Source organism: Sapajus apella, unplaced genomic scaffold, assembly GCF_009761245.1.
Source record: "Sapajus apella isolate SASKATOON/1434 unplaced genomic scaffold, GSC_monkey_1.0 scaffold6, whole genome shotgun sequence".
NCBI lineage: Eukaryota > Metazoa > Chordata > Mammalia > Primates > Cebidae > Sapajus > Sapajus apella.
In genome coordinates this window covers 25,264,892-25,281,745 of record NW_022436946.1, presented here as the reverse complement: position 1 = coordinate 25,281,745, position 16,854 = coordinate 25,264,892, and the positions used below count along the sequence as shown (strand labels likewise).

The 16,854-nt window shown below is 34.9% G+C and overlaps 1 protein-coding gene across 10 annotated transcripts in view; it reads left to right on the top strand.

The window, feature by feature from the left end:
- Window positions 1-16,854, top strand: part of NKAIN2 (sodium/potassium transporting ATPase interacting 2) — a 1,033,472-nt gene that overhangs the window by 796,179 nt on the left and 220,439 nt on the right. The gene's annotated exons all lie outside the window — the stretch shown is intronic.

The window sequence follows — 16,854 nt, the reverse complement described above, 5'->3', positions numbered from 1 at the left end:
AAAAAATATAGTTGTATGTTGTTTACCTGCCTCACCCACATTCTGGAATGTAGAACTTTCATTTTCTACAAGTAGCGTGAGAACAAACTCCTTTGCATCCCCACTATGTCCACAGTGACCTTATCATGCAATAATTGTTTGTTGCTGAAGATATTTGATCTGAAGCCAGGCCACCTAAACAGAATCTCCAGATACCATCATACCTCATTAAAAGATTTCACCTAGGGACAGAAACACCGGCCAATGGACATAAGAACATACGAAGATTACACAGCCTCATGCTTTGCACCAGAATTTATAGAGCATTTATAATATGTGCTACTTTATTTCACTTGCATAATTCAATTAGCACAACAACCCTGTTAGGAGATATGATCCCCATTATACAGAAGAAGAGAAAAAAACAATAAAGACAGAATGAGTAGCCCAAAGCCATACAGCTTTTATTCACAAGATCTCATAACTTATGCATCCTAGTATTTTCCCTGTTCCCTGCTACTGAAAATCATTCTGTGTAATAACATGCCATGTCTGTGCTTTTATCAAAGTAGATATATGCTCATATTACTCCTGTCATTTGAAATGGTTTTGTTGATAGCTTTGATACTAATATAGTATTCCTTAAATTACTGCATTTCTGTTTTCATCATCTACATTTAGTTAACAAGTTTTAGTTCTCTTTGGAAAAATAAATAAATAATTACTTACTTCAACTATCAAGAGCCCATGTAATTAAGATTAAGGAATTACTTCCTTAATTTAATTCATACTCTTTTTCTATATGTCAGTTCAAAATGATCACAGTTACAAAATAGTAAACATTTGACTAACTAAGCTGAATTAGAATTTACTATTCCTCATGGAGTTGCTCCACAAATTAGAGTTTTAGCAATTCGGTTTGCTTTCTATTATATGTAAATAGGGTGACCATATAATTTATTATCCAAACTGGTACACTGAGAGTTAAGTGGACAAGAAAATGGGAAATAGGGGTTACCAGACTGTCCTTGGAAAACCCAGATGTGTACTCACCCTAGATTGACATCCCATTAGACCAAATGAATATGGTCATTTGCCTTTACCTGAGCTGAAAAGAACTGTCAATCCAAGATAGTTCTCAGCAACATTGGTCTCAAGAGATGGAGTGTCACAAAACTATAACTTCACCTTTTCAAGACTGTCTCAGCTATTTGGGTTTTGCTGCCATCAGAGAACAGCAATGTCACAATTATAACTTTGAGAGTATAAAAGGAAGCAGTTTTCTTTGAGAATCGAGAAGATATTATAGCTTTCTCCCTGAGGGCTAGACAGGAACAAAGTATTAAGCAGTGTTTCTTGAAGCTCTCATAGCAGAGGATTACCGTGTGATTGTCAAGCCCTAACACATACCCACTGAGTTAGAAACCTCTGGACAAGGCCTACAAACATGCGATTTTAACCAAATCCATAAGTGAATCATATACACACTACATTTTAAATTTTACCCACTGATTTAAAATAAATGCGAATACTAAATAATGTGACATAATTGCCAATGGCTCCCTTCCTTATTTGCTCCCTTTCTTTAGCTTATTCGCTATTTTAACAGATGTCAAAACCCTTTGCTAATTTATATTTTATGCACATATTTGGGTTGATTTGAAACCCTTTCAGGGTTTTAAAAATTATTTATTTCTCAGTGTCTCTGTCTCTCTCTCTCACTTCTTTTCTGTTCTCCTTTTATTTCTTTTTCTGTCTTCTTCCTCACCTCATAAGAATAGATGAATTTATTAGATCTTTGTCTCTATGCTTGATAATTCGTCCTCATTATCTCCACCAGAAAAAAATATAAAATGTATTTTAATAAATATTAATATTTAATAAAATTAATAAAATGGAAAAGTGACAATACGAAATCCTTTCCCTCAATTAAAAGGTACTTCTCTAGCATTTTATCTGTTTGAGTTGAAAAATGAAATCCACTCTCTTAGTTACTCTATTCTTTGCATGTAATGCTGTAGGAAATCTGTCGGTTACAGATTTCAGGGCTCTAGGCTCAGCGGCCTTACCACCTGGCTTTGACAGTATTCCCGACAACAAAGCATCATAAGACTTGAGGGCAAGATCTCTGCTGATTCATCGCTGTATCCCAAATAACTCCTGGCAGAATGTCTTGTACAGGAAAGACATCCATTAATATTTGTCAAATAAATGAACAGAGGAAAAGAAAAACCGGGGCTTCCTCTAAACTTGTCACACTGAGCTCATGATTGAATCAAACACATAAAGAAACCCTTTCATGATATAAATGAGAATACTAACCCCTGCTCTGTGTGGCTTTGTGACAAGATTTTTAACAACTAAGTTCAATCTCTGTGTTATAAATTAAAGAAAATGTGTAGAAATAAATAATTTGAAATATTGTCAGAAAACTTCTGTACTGGTTGTTGTTACTTTTATTCTTTATGTCTGTGAGAAAGTTGGTGGTACAGAGAGAGTTTTGAGAGGCATGATTAAGAGCTTATTGAGCTCTTACTCTTTGCGTGGTTCTATTTTAAAACAGCCTAGCAAATATGAAAGATATAAAGTACATGACACTTTCTTCATCTGTAGCATGCAAGCTAGGTGGAAGGCAAGATTCGGAGCACGATTAGAGAACAATATAAGACTATGTACAATGAAGTGGTAAATTGAATATAATTAAGCACATTTTCCATAATCCCAAACTAAAAAAGTCAGAAGGGGAAAGACTGATGTTGGTTGTCAGTGTAATAAAGTATGCCAAAATTAATAGAAGATGGACTACATAGAATTTCAAATTCTATTGTGAAGGATACTATGGGGTATTTCCCTAGTATATTTTTACTTCAAGTTTTCCCACATAAAATAATGAGAATATAATTTTATATCAGAATTTCCCTTTGTAGATGATCTTGAAGAACTCTCATTTTATAAATTTAGGACAGGCTGCTGCAGCTACCTAAAAGGAGGACAAAACTTTGTATCATACAACCTGATTTCCTTTAAAGATACCTGTGTTTGCTGACAATGTTTGTACTGTATTTTTTTAGTTTACAGATATTAGGGAGCAGGGGGACAATCATTTTAATGGAGTGACTATAGCAGAGAGCGCAAGGCCACCTGTGCCTCCAACAGTTTTGATTCTTTGCAGTGTTCTTAAAGTTGACATCTCTTCCTGAGTTTAACTCTTTTGGGATATAAAGTCATTTGAAATATAAAGGTTTGGACTTTAGGGAAGACTTTAAAAGTAAAGATCTCAAGTTGAGGTCAGTGTTTTTTGTCATGTAAGTTTTATATACATTTTAAATTTCTATTTGGCCTCATTTTAAATCCTCTCAAAGTGATGGTACCTCCCCTCACTGCTCACCGTTCTGTATTCATAAATATTCTATTTCTTGGAAATACCTTGATCTCAGAGCAAAGAAAAACAGAACATCCCAGGACTGACTTTTCCCAGGAGACCTCTGTTTTATTTTTGCTTTTTTCAAATTTCATACCAACCATATTTTTTTCCCAAAGGACAATGTGTTTTTACAGACAGAAAAAGTAGAAGTGAATGTTTGAATAAGCTCAAAATCACACCTCTGTTTGCTCATTGCAAATATTTAGTAATATCTCAGTGGTATAGTCTCTAATAGTATATATTTTTAAAAATACAACTGGTATAGAAGTTTTGTTTTGTACTAAACAACTTCAAAATATGTATCTGTGACTTCTTTTATTGTACATTGGAAATATCCAGATGAAAAAGTTTTCATTGAAGAAAATTATAATATCACAATTTCTATCATCTAATGTAAGTGATAAGTGGAGAATAATATTAATAATAGAAATAATATATACTTTAGAAATACTTTATTCCTGAAATCACTGAAATTTAAAAAAGTAAAGGGAAAGAGAACTGGATGACAGTCTGTCTTCATTAAGTAGCATCTATACTGATGCATCAGTTTAGTAAATGAGTGAACTTGTCATCTGGATCACTCTGTTCATATCATCAGCCCATTGTTGCTCCTTTCAAAGAAGAGGTTAGAATCCATGTTTATAATTTTGAACTAAGTTTCAAGAAAAGACCATAATTAAATAACAGTTAAACATAACAACAGTTGGTTCACATAAATAGGACATTACTAACCTTCTAAGCAGATGGCACAGTAAGATCATTCATTAATGGGCATAAAGATAAACTTAGCAATGAAGAGAAGTGAAAATATGAAGTAAAGTTTGTTGGTCATAGAGTTGTTGCTGGAACACAAATTCAAGGAAATTTAGAAGGAGAAATAAACTTGGAATGCTATAAACACCTATTGTCAAATTTAGAATTTATACTGGTTTTGGAATAATTTGATCAGTTTCTGTAAAGACACGAGATTTCAATGCTCATTTAAATACTAAAAAGTGTGATTTAACTGTATATTATTTAAAGAAATATGTTAGACAAATTACATTTAGTGAGAGTTTATTTGAACAATCAACTCTTCATGAATTGGGCAGCATCAGAATCAGCAGAGGTTCAGAGAGCTCCACCCAGGAGTGTGAGCACTAAGCTTTAATAGGACAAACACAAAAGCAAAGCAGATAAGCAACCTGATTGGCTACAGCTAGGTGTCTGCCTTATTTGGGTATGATACGATGAGTTGGTTGCCTGCTATTGGCTGAAACTAGGCTGTTATACTCCTAAGTTAGATTTCAATTTGTTTACATGTTGTTAGATTGCAGTTCCTTATGTTAAAACTCAAAGTACAGAGATAGTCTCAAGCTAATGGCCTCTTGCTTATTGAACAATATCTATGATGTTCACCTTATTACTGCCCCCACTGTATTGCAAAACGTATCCATCTTTTTATACATACACACAAACATGCATGTATGTGTGTGTTTACATATGAATATATATGCATATATATAAACTTTTCACAACTTATAGTGGATAAACCTATGATTTTTCACCTTTCCAATGGTACAAAATTGTTATGTATTCAGTGGAAACTGTACTTTGAGTACCCATACAACCATTCTTTCACTTTCAATATAGTATTCGGTAAACTACAAAAGGCATTCCTTTATTACAAAATAGGCTTTTTGTTAGATGATTTTGCCCAACTATAGGTGAATGTAAGTGTTCTGAGGATGTTTAAGGTAGGCTATGCTAAGCTATGATGTTAGGTAGGTTAGGTATATTAAACGTATTTTCAACTTAAAGACTTTCAACTTATGATAGGTTTATTGAGGTATAACCCCATCATAAGTTGAAAAGTATCTGTACAAAGATAGATTTATGGATATATATATATATGTATATATATACATGTATATATATATGTATATATATACATGTATATATATACATATATATATCTTGCTCACAAACAGAAGCTAAAAATAACTAGCAGTGATGACATCCATGTTTTCATACCAAATGAACCAAACTTTTTGGCTTTACCATGATCTCTTACCAAGTTATTTGTTTTTCTTTTACCATTAATCTATAAGTTCTTTTTGGGTTAAGAATATTTTTTACTCATGGTGATTCTCTATGCCTCCAGCACTTTCCATGTTTTCAGTGCAGACTAGGCATTCCATAAGTGTTTCATAAATTAAACTGAATTGTCTTTCTTATCATCTCCTTCAACAAGATAGAGGTAATAAATGGCAATATATTTGGAGGGAGGGAGGTATAACTATCTAAAGTGTCAATAGCAACAAAGGACCATAACTCACACGTCTGCTAGATCAGGCAATCTGGTCATGAAGGGCCACACTGGTGAAGTGAAGGGAGCATGCCCTCTTCACAGCAGCGCTGCAAGCATCCAAATCCAATAACTTCCTGCAGAACATGAGCCAAATCTCTATCGTGTCAAATCTTCCAAGTTTTCAGAAGCTAGAAACTCAAATATTGATGTGAAAACTTCTGATTTTATAATGTTGGGAAATGATTGGAAATATTTTTTTAAACATTGCACCTGACAAACAAAATATTTCTGTGTGTTCACATCCAGCTCCTGGGCTGACAATTTTCAAACTCACTCAGGGAAACAGAAAAGCTGACCAAGAAGGTCAAGATGTTAATTAGGCAGCTCTGTTGGCCACAGGCAGATGCCTGTAGACTATAATTCTCCACGTCACTGTCACTTGGCTACCGGATGGTAGTGTTAAAGACATTCGAATTAGGCAATATATGTGTCCATGAAGATTTGTCATTCTGAGGTGTATACACATAATGGCTGAAAATCAGCTGTCTCTTACTTGTTGCAGTTTGTTTGGTGAAACCCTGTGGGAGTATTTGTGGTTTAAGAGCTTGGGGCCAGGCGCAGTGGCTCAAGCCTGTAATCCCAGCACTTTGGGAGGCCGAGGCGGGTGGATCACGAGGTCAAGAGATCGAGACCATCCTGGTCAACATGGTGAAACCCCGTCTCTACTAAAAATACAAAAAATTAGCTGGGCATGGTGGCGCGTGCCTGTAGTCCCAGCTACTCAGGAGGCTGAGGCAGGAGAATTGCTTGAACCCAGGAGGCGGAGGTTGCGGTGAGCAGAGATCGTGCCATTGCACTCCAGCCTGGGTAACAAGAGCGAAACTCCGTCTCAAAAAAAAAAAAAAAGAGCTTGGAAACCTCAGTGTACATGAATGTAGGAATTGTTGAGGGAGGAGATGCAACAGGTGAGGCAAGAAACCAGAATGCTGTTTCTGCAATGCAAACAATGTTGTCTGCAATGCAAACAATGCTCCTAGTTACCAGACCAATATTTCCCCTCAATGTAAATGATTTGATGAAAAAAGGTACTCTTTCTCACAGCTTCAGGAGGTTAAAATCCTCTTACAGCCATATTTGAAGAGTAAAATTTAAAAAGAAAAGGAAAGAAAAACAGCCAAGGTAATCATTATAAAGCTTGAGGCTAAAGTCAGTTTTACTTTATTCTTTCATCACTCTCCTTGGAATTGTTTGATAGGATGATTTGAAAGAATTCGGGATGAAGAGAAATCGTAGCATCTCCAAATGTTAAAAAACGTATAACAGAATATTTCTAAATCTTATTCCATTTTAGGCCCCTGGATGTCATGATGTGTAGGAAATTTAAAAAGGCATCAGGAAACTCGGCATGGGGGATGGGAGCAATGAGTGAAGACAGTGAACATGTTTTTGATCGATGTGTCTCCCATTCTGTCCTCCCCCTGCCTCCCACCTCTTCCACGGCATCTCTCACTAGTGTGCCTGTCTCTGTAAGCCCCATTTTTTTTTAACATTTGCAAGAACACATTATGCCCCTTTTGAACTCACAGACTTCACATCCATGTGTGTGAGGCTCTTCTCTACCTGGAAATTCTTTTCTTTCTCTTTCAAAATTCATCTCCAAAAGGTACTGTAAAGAGACAGAGTGGGCTAGTGGTTGAGAGCTAGGACTCTGGGGCCAGACTATCTGCATTTGCCCTCTATTTTCATCCTTTTCCAGTTGTGTGAGCTTGTATCTCCCTTCCTTTGTCTGTGCAATAGACAATAGCAATCTACCTTAAAAGCGAGGTTTGATGTTTAAATGAATTAGTAAATACACAGTGCATTGGAGAGTTGTAACTATACTGTATAGTAAACAGAGTGTAATGTTAGTTATTTTATTATCACTCACGCCTCCTCCTCTGTGAAGCCAAACCTGAGCCCTAGGCTAAAGAAGAATCATGGTGCCTTGAGGCACCTACTCTCTAAAGCAATCTGCTACATTTGACTTTTATTCAAAATGCTTACGACAATGTATTATAATTATTGATTGATAGGATATGTAATATTGTATCTACTTGCATGTAGGTCTAAGCTGTAGGCTATTCAAGGGCACAAAGAAGATTACATTACTTTGATTATATTGTATTATCTAGAGCTTATCCTACTTAACACAAAACCGTCACTCAAAATACGTCAATTTGATGAATGAATGATTAAGGATGTAAATAGGAGCTTCCTCTAGTACTATTTCATGCCTTGTATCTGGATTAAGTATGCATTGGATTGAGTACTATGTTTTTGTGCTTTTGATTTAATATTTGCCATAGCAAAGGGGGAAGTTATATCTTTTTCAGAGTGATACTGTCTATGCTGGTTATATATTAATTTATGCTACCACTTCTCCTTGTTTACATTAGTAAAGCTTAAATAGTCTTAACAATTTTAAATACAGAATTGTCATACACTTTGCTAGAAGTTCATAATATTCCTGGGTTCAACACTAGTTTTCATAGAGTACAAGAGTGTCATTATGTCCTTATTTCTCAAATACAACCTTGCCCCATCTGGATTCATGTTAAAAGATGAAGCAAATAAGAACTTTACCTACTTCACACCTGTGATATCAGTAAAGTTGACCACAAATTAGAAATCTAAAAATAAAAAAAAAGTCAAGTGGCACTTCCAATGCAGTATGTTTTATGACTTTTTTTTAAGAAAACGTACTTGACCCTCAATACATTATTTATAATTCAGAAAATCTGACTCAGAACAAGTTCTATTGCAACCTTATGCATCATCATTATCTTATTTTAGTAAGTGTAAGAATAAATGATAGAATTTCCTTACCACTACTGAATGCTTGATTTCAATCTAAAACACTCCTAATTTGCGTTAAATTAAAGGCAGCTTAGAAAACTTTGGAGGACACTTTTTTGTGTGCCAGAAAAAGTTCAATCAAGCAGCTTTTCCTCTAATTTTTTTTTGTTGGAAATAGTTCATTTAAATGAAATATTATCCTAACTCTACTTTTCTTAAAAGAATTTTTCTTAGTATTTTATCCCTGGTATTAGTTTAATCATCTGCTTTAATGATGTTAAAGCATCAGGGTTCAAGGGCTGGAAATTCATCCTACGAAATTCATTCATAAGTTAAAGGTGTGGGAATTATTTACATTGAAGAAGAAAGAGATTAAGAAAATAAATTGTATTAAAACAAAATAAAAGGTAAACACTGTTTTGTTTTGTTTATATTACTTTAAGTTCTGGGATACATGTGCAGAATGTGCAGGTTTGTTACATAGGTATACATTTGCCATGGTGGTTTACTACACCTATCAACCTGTCATCTAGGTTTTAAGCCCTGCATGCATTAGGTGTTTGTCCTAATGCTCTCCTTACCTTTGCCCCCCATCTCCCGACAGGCCCTCTCTGTGTCCCCTCCCTTAGTGATGTTCCCCTCCCTGTGTCCATGTGTTTTCATTGTTCAATTCCCACATATGAATGAGAACATGCAGTGTTTGGTTTTCTGTTCCTGTGATAAGTGTCATTTTAAATTATAGACAGAATAGGTGGGATAGAATAAAATAGTTTCTACAGTGTGTGTGTGTGTGTGTGTGTGTGTGTGTGTGTGTGTGTGTGTAAAACAAAAGAGATAAGTATTTACTAGAAGATGCTAGATGATCCCCTAGATATTTATAACGTAAGGAGTCTTTGCTAAAATCACCTAAGTGTGACACTCCCTTGAGATATATACATCAGCTATACCAGATCTGCCACTAGGACTCAAGCTGGGGAGAATTTTGAGCACTTTGCTGTCAGCACAATTTAGAAGACAAATTATTTTTTTATCAGCTTTAATTCTACAATATGTGTAGGCATCATTGAATTTCAATCTCACTAGCAGCTAAATAGACAAACTGTAGGTATTTCTATAGTTTATTTTTTTTTAATGTCCTCTTGCTTAGAATTACCATTCATTCTCAAAGTACATATGAAGATTATATCATTTATGTTTTTAAATAAATATTCAACCCCTTCCCAGACTATACAGATATTTGGAGTTGATTATATAATATGTGCTGAGCTTTTATTTGAATCACTCTATGTTTTTGGAATAGAAAAAAATCTTAATTACAGGAACACAGTTTTTATGTGAAAACTGCTAAGGGGGAAAAACAAATCAGGTACCACAGTTGTTTTGCATTAATAAAAAATAAAGTCTCCTTGTTTATTATTTGTGATACAGCACCAATTTATCTTACATAAATTAAACTCATATAACTAATAGTAATATTGGCTAGCTTGCATTAATTTTTTATATGCATTGCCCTATAATGGAAGCATTTAAAAAGAGAAATATTCAAAGATGGAGTTACTAGCCTGAAGAATACAGGGGAACTCTATGCAGAGATCTAATTTTTGAAGTCTTATACTCTTAAGGCAGCAGAGAATGGGGAGGCTGAAAGTCAGTGAACCCCGACTTCAGTTTCCACTATGGACAACTTACATATTGTATGGCTTAAAAATCTCTGGAGCAGCACTTTCTTTGCCTATAAAATGAAGCTACTGAATCAAATGATCTCTAAGGTCACTTCTAAGCTTTATGAATATATAGATTAAAACAGAAATAAGAACGCTAGGAAAGGTAATCACAATACTCAAAACTAAGTAGAATTTTAAAGAGCATACAGCTTCAAATCATTTCCAGCTGTGTATCCTGATGTGATCTATGATGATTACTGATGTGGTCATTATCTATTATTTGCATGAGAGAGTTTGGAGGAACATCTGCCTTTGGGGAACACCAACTCTGAAAATAAAGGAAATAAGATAATCTTTTGAGAATTACACTGTCAAATTGACATGCTCAAGGACCAAGAAATACAAAGTCAACTAAAAGTTAGCAGGTGACTCTCGTGACAGCAAGACTGGAATGTCACTTTGGGAATGCTTCAATATATCCAAAGCATGAATATGTTGAACAGTAGTGGAATTAGTCAGCCTTGGAAGCATCGAAAAAGAAGAGTTTATGCACAAATGCTAGCAGGGCTCATGCAAGCAGAGTCCAGTGGGAAGTGAGGCTGAGTGATTTAGGTATTTCCATATCAATAACAAGACCACTGTGAGCTGAATACATCAGGTCATCTTACCCTGATGCTATTAGACTTTCCATTCATTCAACTCCCCTTGTTCTGACTGCCTGCTCACCAAGCTACCTTCTGACCATAATCTAGCATTTCATGCATGTCTTCCTACTGGGAGAAAGTACACTAAGGATATTCTCATTGAATATCTCCTGTTCCTAAAGCAGTGATTTTTGTGGAAAATTAAAATGAGTTTCTGATTATGATTTGGCTTCCCATGTGCTGGATCACAGGAAGGAGATTATGCCAGTGTGACTATTCTAATCTATACATTCTTTCTCATGGTAAATTAATAAATGCATACCCTAGTCTCATATGCCATTTAGAACACAAATCTACACTCAGGGCAGGAAAAGCTATGGATACCAAGAACTGTCTGGCCCTTCAAAGCAGAGGGTCAAATTTGGAGATGGGGCAGTTAATGGAAACACTACCTAGTGAGTTCTTACCTTGATCAAGCTAACCTTTCCTTGCATGACATTCTGTTCCTCAACCTATTTATAAATGTGGAGAGAATTTCAACCAAAAGAATCTTAAAAATCATGTTTTACAGGTCAGAGACTAGTTAATTTGGAGGTAGAAGGACATCTTTTTATTTATACTGACCCACTATATGGAAGGCTTCAAGTAGAATTACTAAATAATAAATATTCAATTTCTTTTTTTTTTTTTTCGTTCTCTACGTGAATGCAAGATTCAGAAAAGCAAAGGTTTGGTTTTCTTCATCACTCTTTGTCTTGTGCTTAGTACCCCACCTGAAACCTAGAAGATGCCATTAAATATATGTGGAGTAATGGAGCTCATTCACATTACTCCACATAAGACCATGTCAGTCTTTCAGTTTCATTGCTATAGTAATTTTAAGCAAGTAAGTACAGTTCACATTCTAGTAAAATGATCAGGTCATTTCAGCCTAAGTTCCTTAATTCTCAAATCTTTCACCTCAATAATTCATTGAATTATGCTTTTCCCTACCAATTTTTTTCTCCTGTCTTATTTTAAAAAAAATAATCATCCTACTGGGCGCAGTGGCTCACTTCTGTAATCCCAGGATTTTGGGAGGCCAAGAGGGCAGATAACTTGAGGTCAGAAGTTTGAGACCAGCCTGGCCAACATGGTGAAACCCTGTTTCTACTAAAAATACAAACATTAGCCAGGCATGGTGGCACATGCCTGTAATCCTAAGGCCTGAGAAGCATTGGAACCCAGGAGGCGGAGATTGCAGTAGTCCAAGATGGCACCACTGCACTCCAGCCTAGGCAACAGAGCGAGACTCTGTCTCAAAAAAAAGTAATCATCCACGCATATCCTTTGTCATATGCCTATTTTTCTTTAGTCAACCATTTTTCTTTATATTTTAAATCTCCTCATCTCTATAGAGAACTTTCTATAGAACTTTCTCCTCAAGTATCTTCTAAACTCATAAAATAATTCCCTGCATGTGAATATTATTTTAGTCCCTTCTCTCTTTTCCAAAACCTTCAATCTCTGAAACACAGCTATTCCTGGAGTCTGGATTGTTGTCTTTATTCACTCCTCACTCTACTCTTTGCTTTAATGAGATGTTGATTCAAAAGACCCCCACGATTTCTTCCCTGGCCCCTCTACTCCTCCTGAAATCAGGTTTGCATTCCTAACAGCTTCCTGAAAATCTGAGAGGATGTCATGGAGATATCTCAGAACCTCATATATAGCACGTCCACAGCTGCCTTGTTTCAAAAACTGCTCTTCGTTTTGTTTCCTAATTTGGTAAAGAATAACATCATTTACACCATTTTATCATTTGCTCAGTTTAGATTTTCCCTTTTTACAAAGCACCTTGAAGTCAGGGCCTGTATCACACTCACCCTTGCTTACAGTGCCAAACAGTGTCTTCAGTCCATCATCAATTGATTGAATTGATTAAAAGAGTTGTTTTAAAATTCCTTTTCATTTATCTGTTGGATTTCTGCCTTTTATGTCTTCGCACTAATTTTTATACTTGTTTCTGCTTATATATGTATCTTTTACTTTTCACAATCTATCGTGTTATCGCTTCACATAAAATGTTGGTATCTTACAGCCATAAAGATCCAATACCCACATGTCATCCTTTGTAAAATAGTTACTATATGTATTTTAGTTACATATGTTATAAACTCCAAAACACAATTTTAAAATATGACTTAAAAATCATAAACAATTTAGAAAAATTTGAGCTACTGACCAAAGCACAGAATTTGATTTGCAAACCAAGTTAACTGTCTACTAAAACTAACAAACAAATTTATAAAAAACAACACTCTTCACAATAAGTTAACAGACTCCTGAGTTTCCACAATATAAAAATGACAGTATGCAGAGAAAGTCCTTAATAAATGTACATACAAAGGTTTAAGAAGATATGACTCATTCTTAATAGAAAAACAAGCAACCAAAATCAGTCCTGTAGTAACTCACATTTTGGAACTAGCAGACAGGATTATAAAGCAGTTCTTATAACCATGCTTAATGATGGGAATGGAAATACCGTCAGAATAAAAGAAAAGATAGAAAATTTCAGCTATTATTTCTTCAAATATTTTTTCTGACCGTTTTTGTCTTTCCTCTTCTTTTGGGATTATAATTACATACATATTACACATTTCAAATTGTCCTACAGAGTCCTGAAATAATGGTCATTTTTCTATTTTAATTCTTTCTGTTCAGATTGAATGCTTTTCATTACTCTCTTTTCATGTTCAATGACTTGTTCCTCTGCCATTTTCAATCTGCTATTAAGCATGTTCAGTAATTTTTTTCAGATATTATAATTTTAGTTCCAGAATTTTAATTTTTTTAATAGTTTCTACTACTCTGCTAAAATTTTCTAAATATACCACATGCACAGTAGCTTAAATCCCCATTTTTTTTTTAAATTATTACTTCTGCTGCTTAGAGTTTTTCCTGTGCATGTGGGTATAATTTGCAGATATTTCTCTATAGCTGTCTCCTTTTTCTTTTATATTCTTGCCTTATATCTCAACACCTGCAGTTTCCCCAGATTCTATCCTCTTCTTCTGGCTGGAAACTCTGCATATTTTGTATATTGCATGCAGCATTCCATTCCCTTCTTCTGTCATCTCCTTCACTTTCTGCCTTTGTTCCCTATTGAATGCCTTCATGCTTTTTGCATTTCACTTAAACTTTATAGCTGTTATTTGCAGAAGTGTTGGTCTGGCAGTAACTTACTTAGCCATATGAGAAGCTGAAATCTATTTACAATTTTTACATTTAAAGTATTTTATACTACTTTTGTTATTATTTCTATAATCTATTCTCTACTGCCATCTTTCTGGGTAAAACTTCTCTTACTCTGAAGCCACTTGCTTGCCATCCTGCATGGAATGACAGTGCTATGCATAGCTATGTATCTTGACCTATGTGTGGTTACGCTGTTTCCTAAAGATTGTGTACAAGAATGACTCCAGTTATGATATACCCTTCCTCAGAAGTGCTCAACAGCTCTCTTCTTCCTAAGCAATAAAGTCCCAGAAATATGCTGTAACGGAAATAATACAGCCTTTGGAGCCAGGTAAGGTTGAGTTCAAGATCTGTCACTGACCAGCTTTATAAACTTAGGCAAGATGTTTATCTGAATATTAGTTTATCCTTTGTTAAATAGGGAGAATAATACCTGTCTCAAAGAATCATTATAAGAATTGACAGATATGTTACAAACAAAGTAGCTCTTTTAGGGCTTAGTACTTAGTGCTCAGCAACTGCTAGCTATTTTAAAATAAGAGACATAAAAACAACAGCTCTTTCTCTTAGATTCAAGGTCTTCCTTCATCTGGTTCCAAATCAATTTTCTGTCTATTCTCACATTTTTCTTATTGATCAACACCATTCAAATCACACTGTTCTCTAAAATCCAAGTATGTTTCATGCTTGCCCACAACAATGGCCTTGCTCAAATCATTCTTTCTTTTTCTTATTTCTGCTTCAGGAATTTCTAACTATCCCTCAAGGAAGGACCAGCTTAAATAGCATGTCCACAAAGAATTCTTCTGTGATCTTCCTTTCTTGTAAATCGCTTTAGCAAAGTTTTACCTTCTTATGCATCTATCAGTTTCTTGCTCATATTATGGTACTTCCTAGGCACATGTTAGCACCTTATTTGCTGAATTATCAGCTCCTTCAGTGCAAGGACTCACTCATATCCAGTATACTTGCTGTATGAATGGACAAATGCACTGCTTATAAAAATCATGAGTGGGATTGTGAATTCTGAAACCTTACTGTGGTCACACAAATAGTTACTAGCATAGTTCACTTGATTTGAGTATTATGTATCAGAAACATTGTATAGAAGTAAGATGTTAATTAAAATGGGTTTAATAAAATATTATTTTTTTATTTTTATAGCTATCTGGGAATAATTCAAATAATCAGTTGAATGTAGATCATTAAATGGGAGAATTCTAAGGGATACTTGGGGCTTGCTTAAGGAACAGTTTAATTAAGATAGGTTTGGAGTGAGAAAGGCAGGTGAAGCATTTTTTTTTCAGTTGCACAAATGAACACAAAATCAGATATTTTATTCCAAAAATGAATATTGTGTTTAATACAACACAATTTCTGTGCATATTTATAACAGCAATAGCAACTGTTCTAAAATCACTAATTCTTTAATAATTTTTAGTTACTCTAGTAGTAAGCTTATTCATACCTCATTTTGAATTATTTGAATAAAGAAGAAATTCTGAGTAGGGACAGTGGCTCACACCTGTAATCCCAGCACTTTGGGAGGCCAAGACGGGTGGATTACCTGAGGTCAAGCATTTAACACCAGCCTGGCCAACATGGTGAAACCCCCTGCCTACTAAAAATACAAAAGTTAGCTGGGTGTGGTGGTGGGTGCCTGTAATCCTTGCTACTCAGGAGGCTGAGGCAGGACAATCGCTTGAACTGAGGAGGCAGAGGTTGCAGTGAACCAAGATCATGCCGTTGCACTCCAACCTGGGTGACAAGAGCAAAACTCTGTCTCAAAAAAAAAAAAAAAAAATCCTGTTTTGCATTTTCCTGCAAATGCCTTTCTTACATTCATATTTAGATACCTGAAAATTCCAGCCAGTATACTTTGCTTTATAAGGTTCCTCTCCAAATGAAAAGAGACATTACATCTAAAATCCTCTTAATGAGGGACATAAATTTTGAATGAAACAATATATGCTACAGTTCTAAAAGACAAAGATATTTAGCAGGAGAAGTTTACTGGAAATGAGGAACAAATTCATAGATTATTTTAATGCCTTTAGGCGTGAGGAGAAAAATTGTTAATGGAAAGATAGTTGAGATTGTGGCATGTGAAGAAGGTAGCCCATTAAATGTGGAAGGAGGCAGAGATAAAAGAGGTTCATATGTTATATTCGCAAACCGTTTCTTCTCAATCATTTGTTTTGACATTACTGATATGTGAATCATCTTCTGGGCCAGGTGTTTCTGTGTAAATGAGTTTTTTATACAAGACACCAGTTTTATTTGGGTGAATTTAAAATAAGACACTATATCTAAGGTTTCCACAAAATTGAAAAAAAAAATTACTCTCTTCCCCAAAGTTCCTGGAAATATTTCCACATTTAATCATCACATTTAAGGAAGAGAATGACATTACATAATTAGAACATGAAGACCAAATTATTTTCAATTTGTTTCTTTCCGTAAGAATCAGAGACATAATAGGTATGTGAGCTCAGGGGGAATAATGCATTTCCTTAGGTTTGCAAAGACCCTTTAACTAGCATGCTTACATAGCTTTTGCCATGTAAGCATGATACTTAAAATGGAAAAGGAAGTTTTCTGTGAAATATTTTTCTATGATCCTGGGAGGCCAATAGGATTACTTGAAGCTGGTAGGTAAAGAAATGGTTTTAACTAATTCTGAGAGATATCACTTTCCTAAGTCTCAAATATATTTGTTGGAAAGCTATAAAATAATAAAATATTTTAACAAATGGTCTCTGAAACAAATTTAATAGA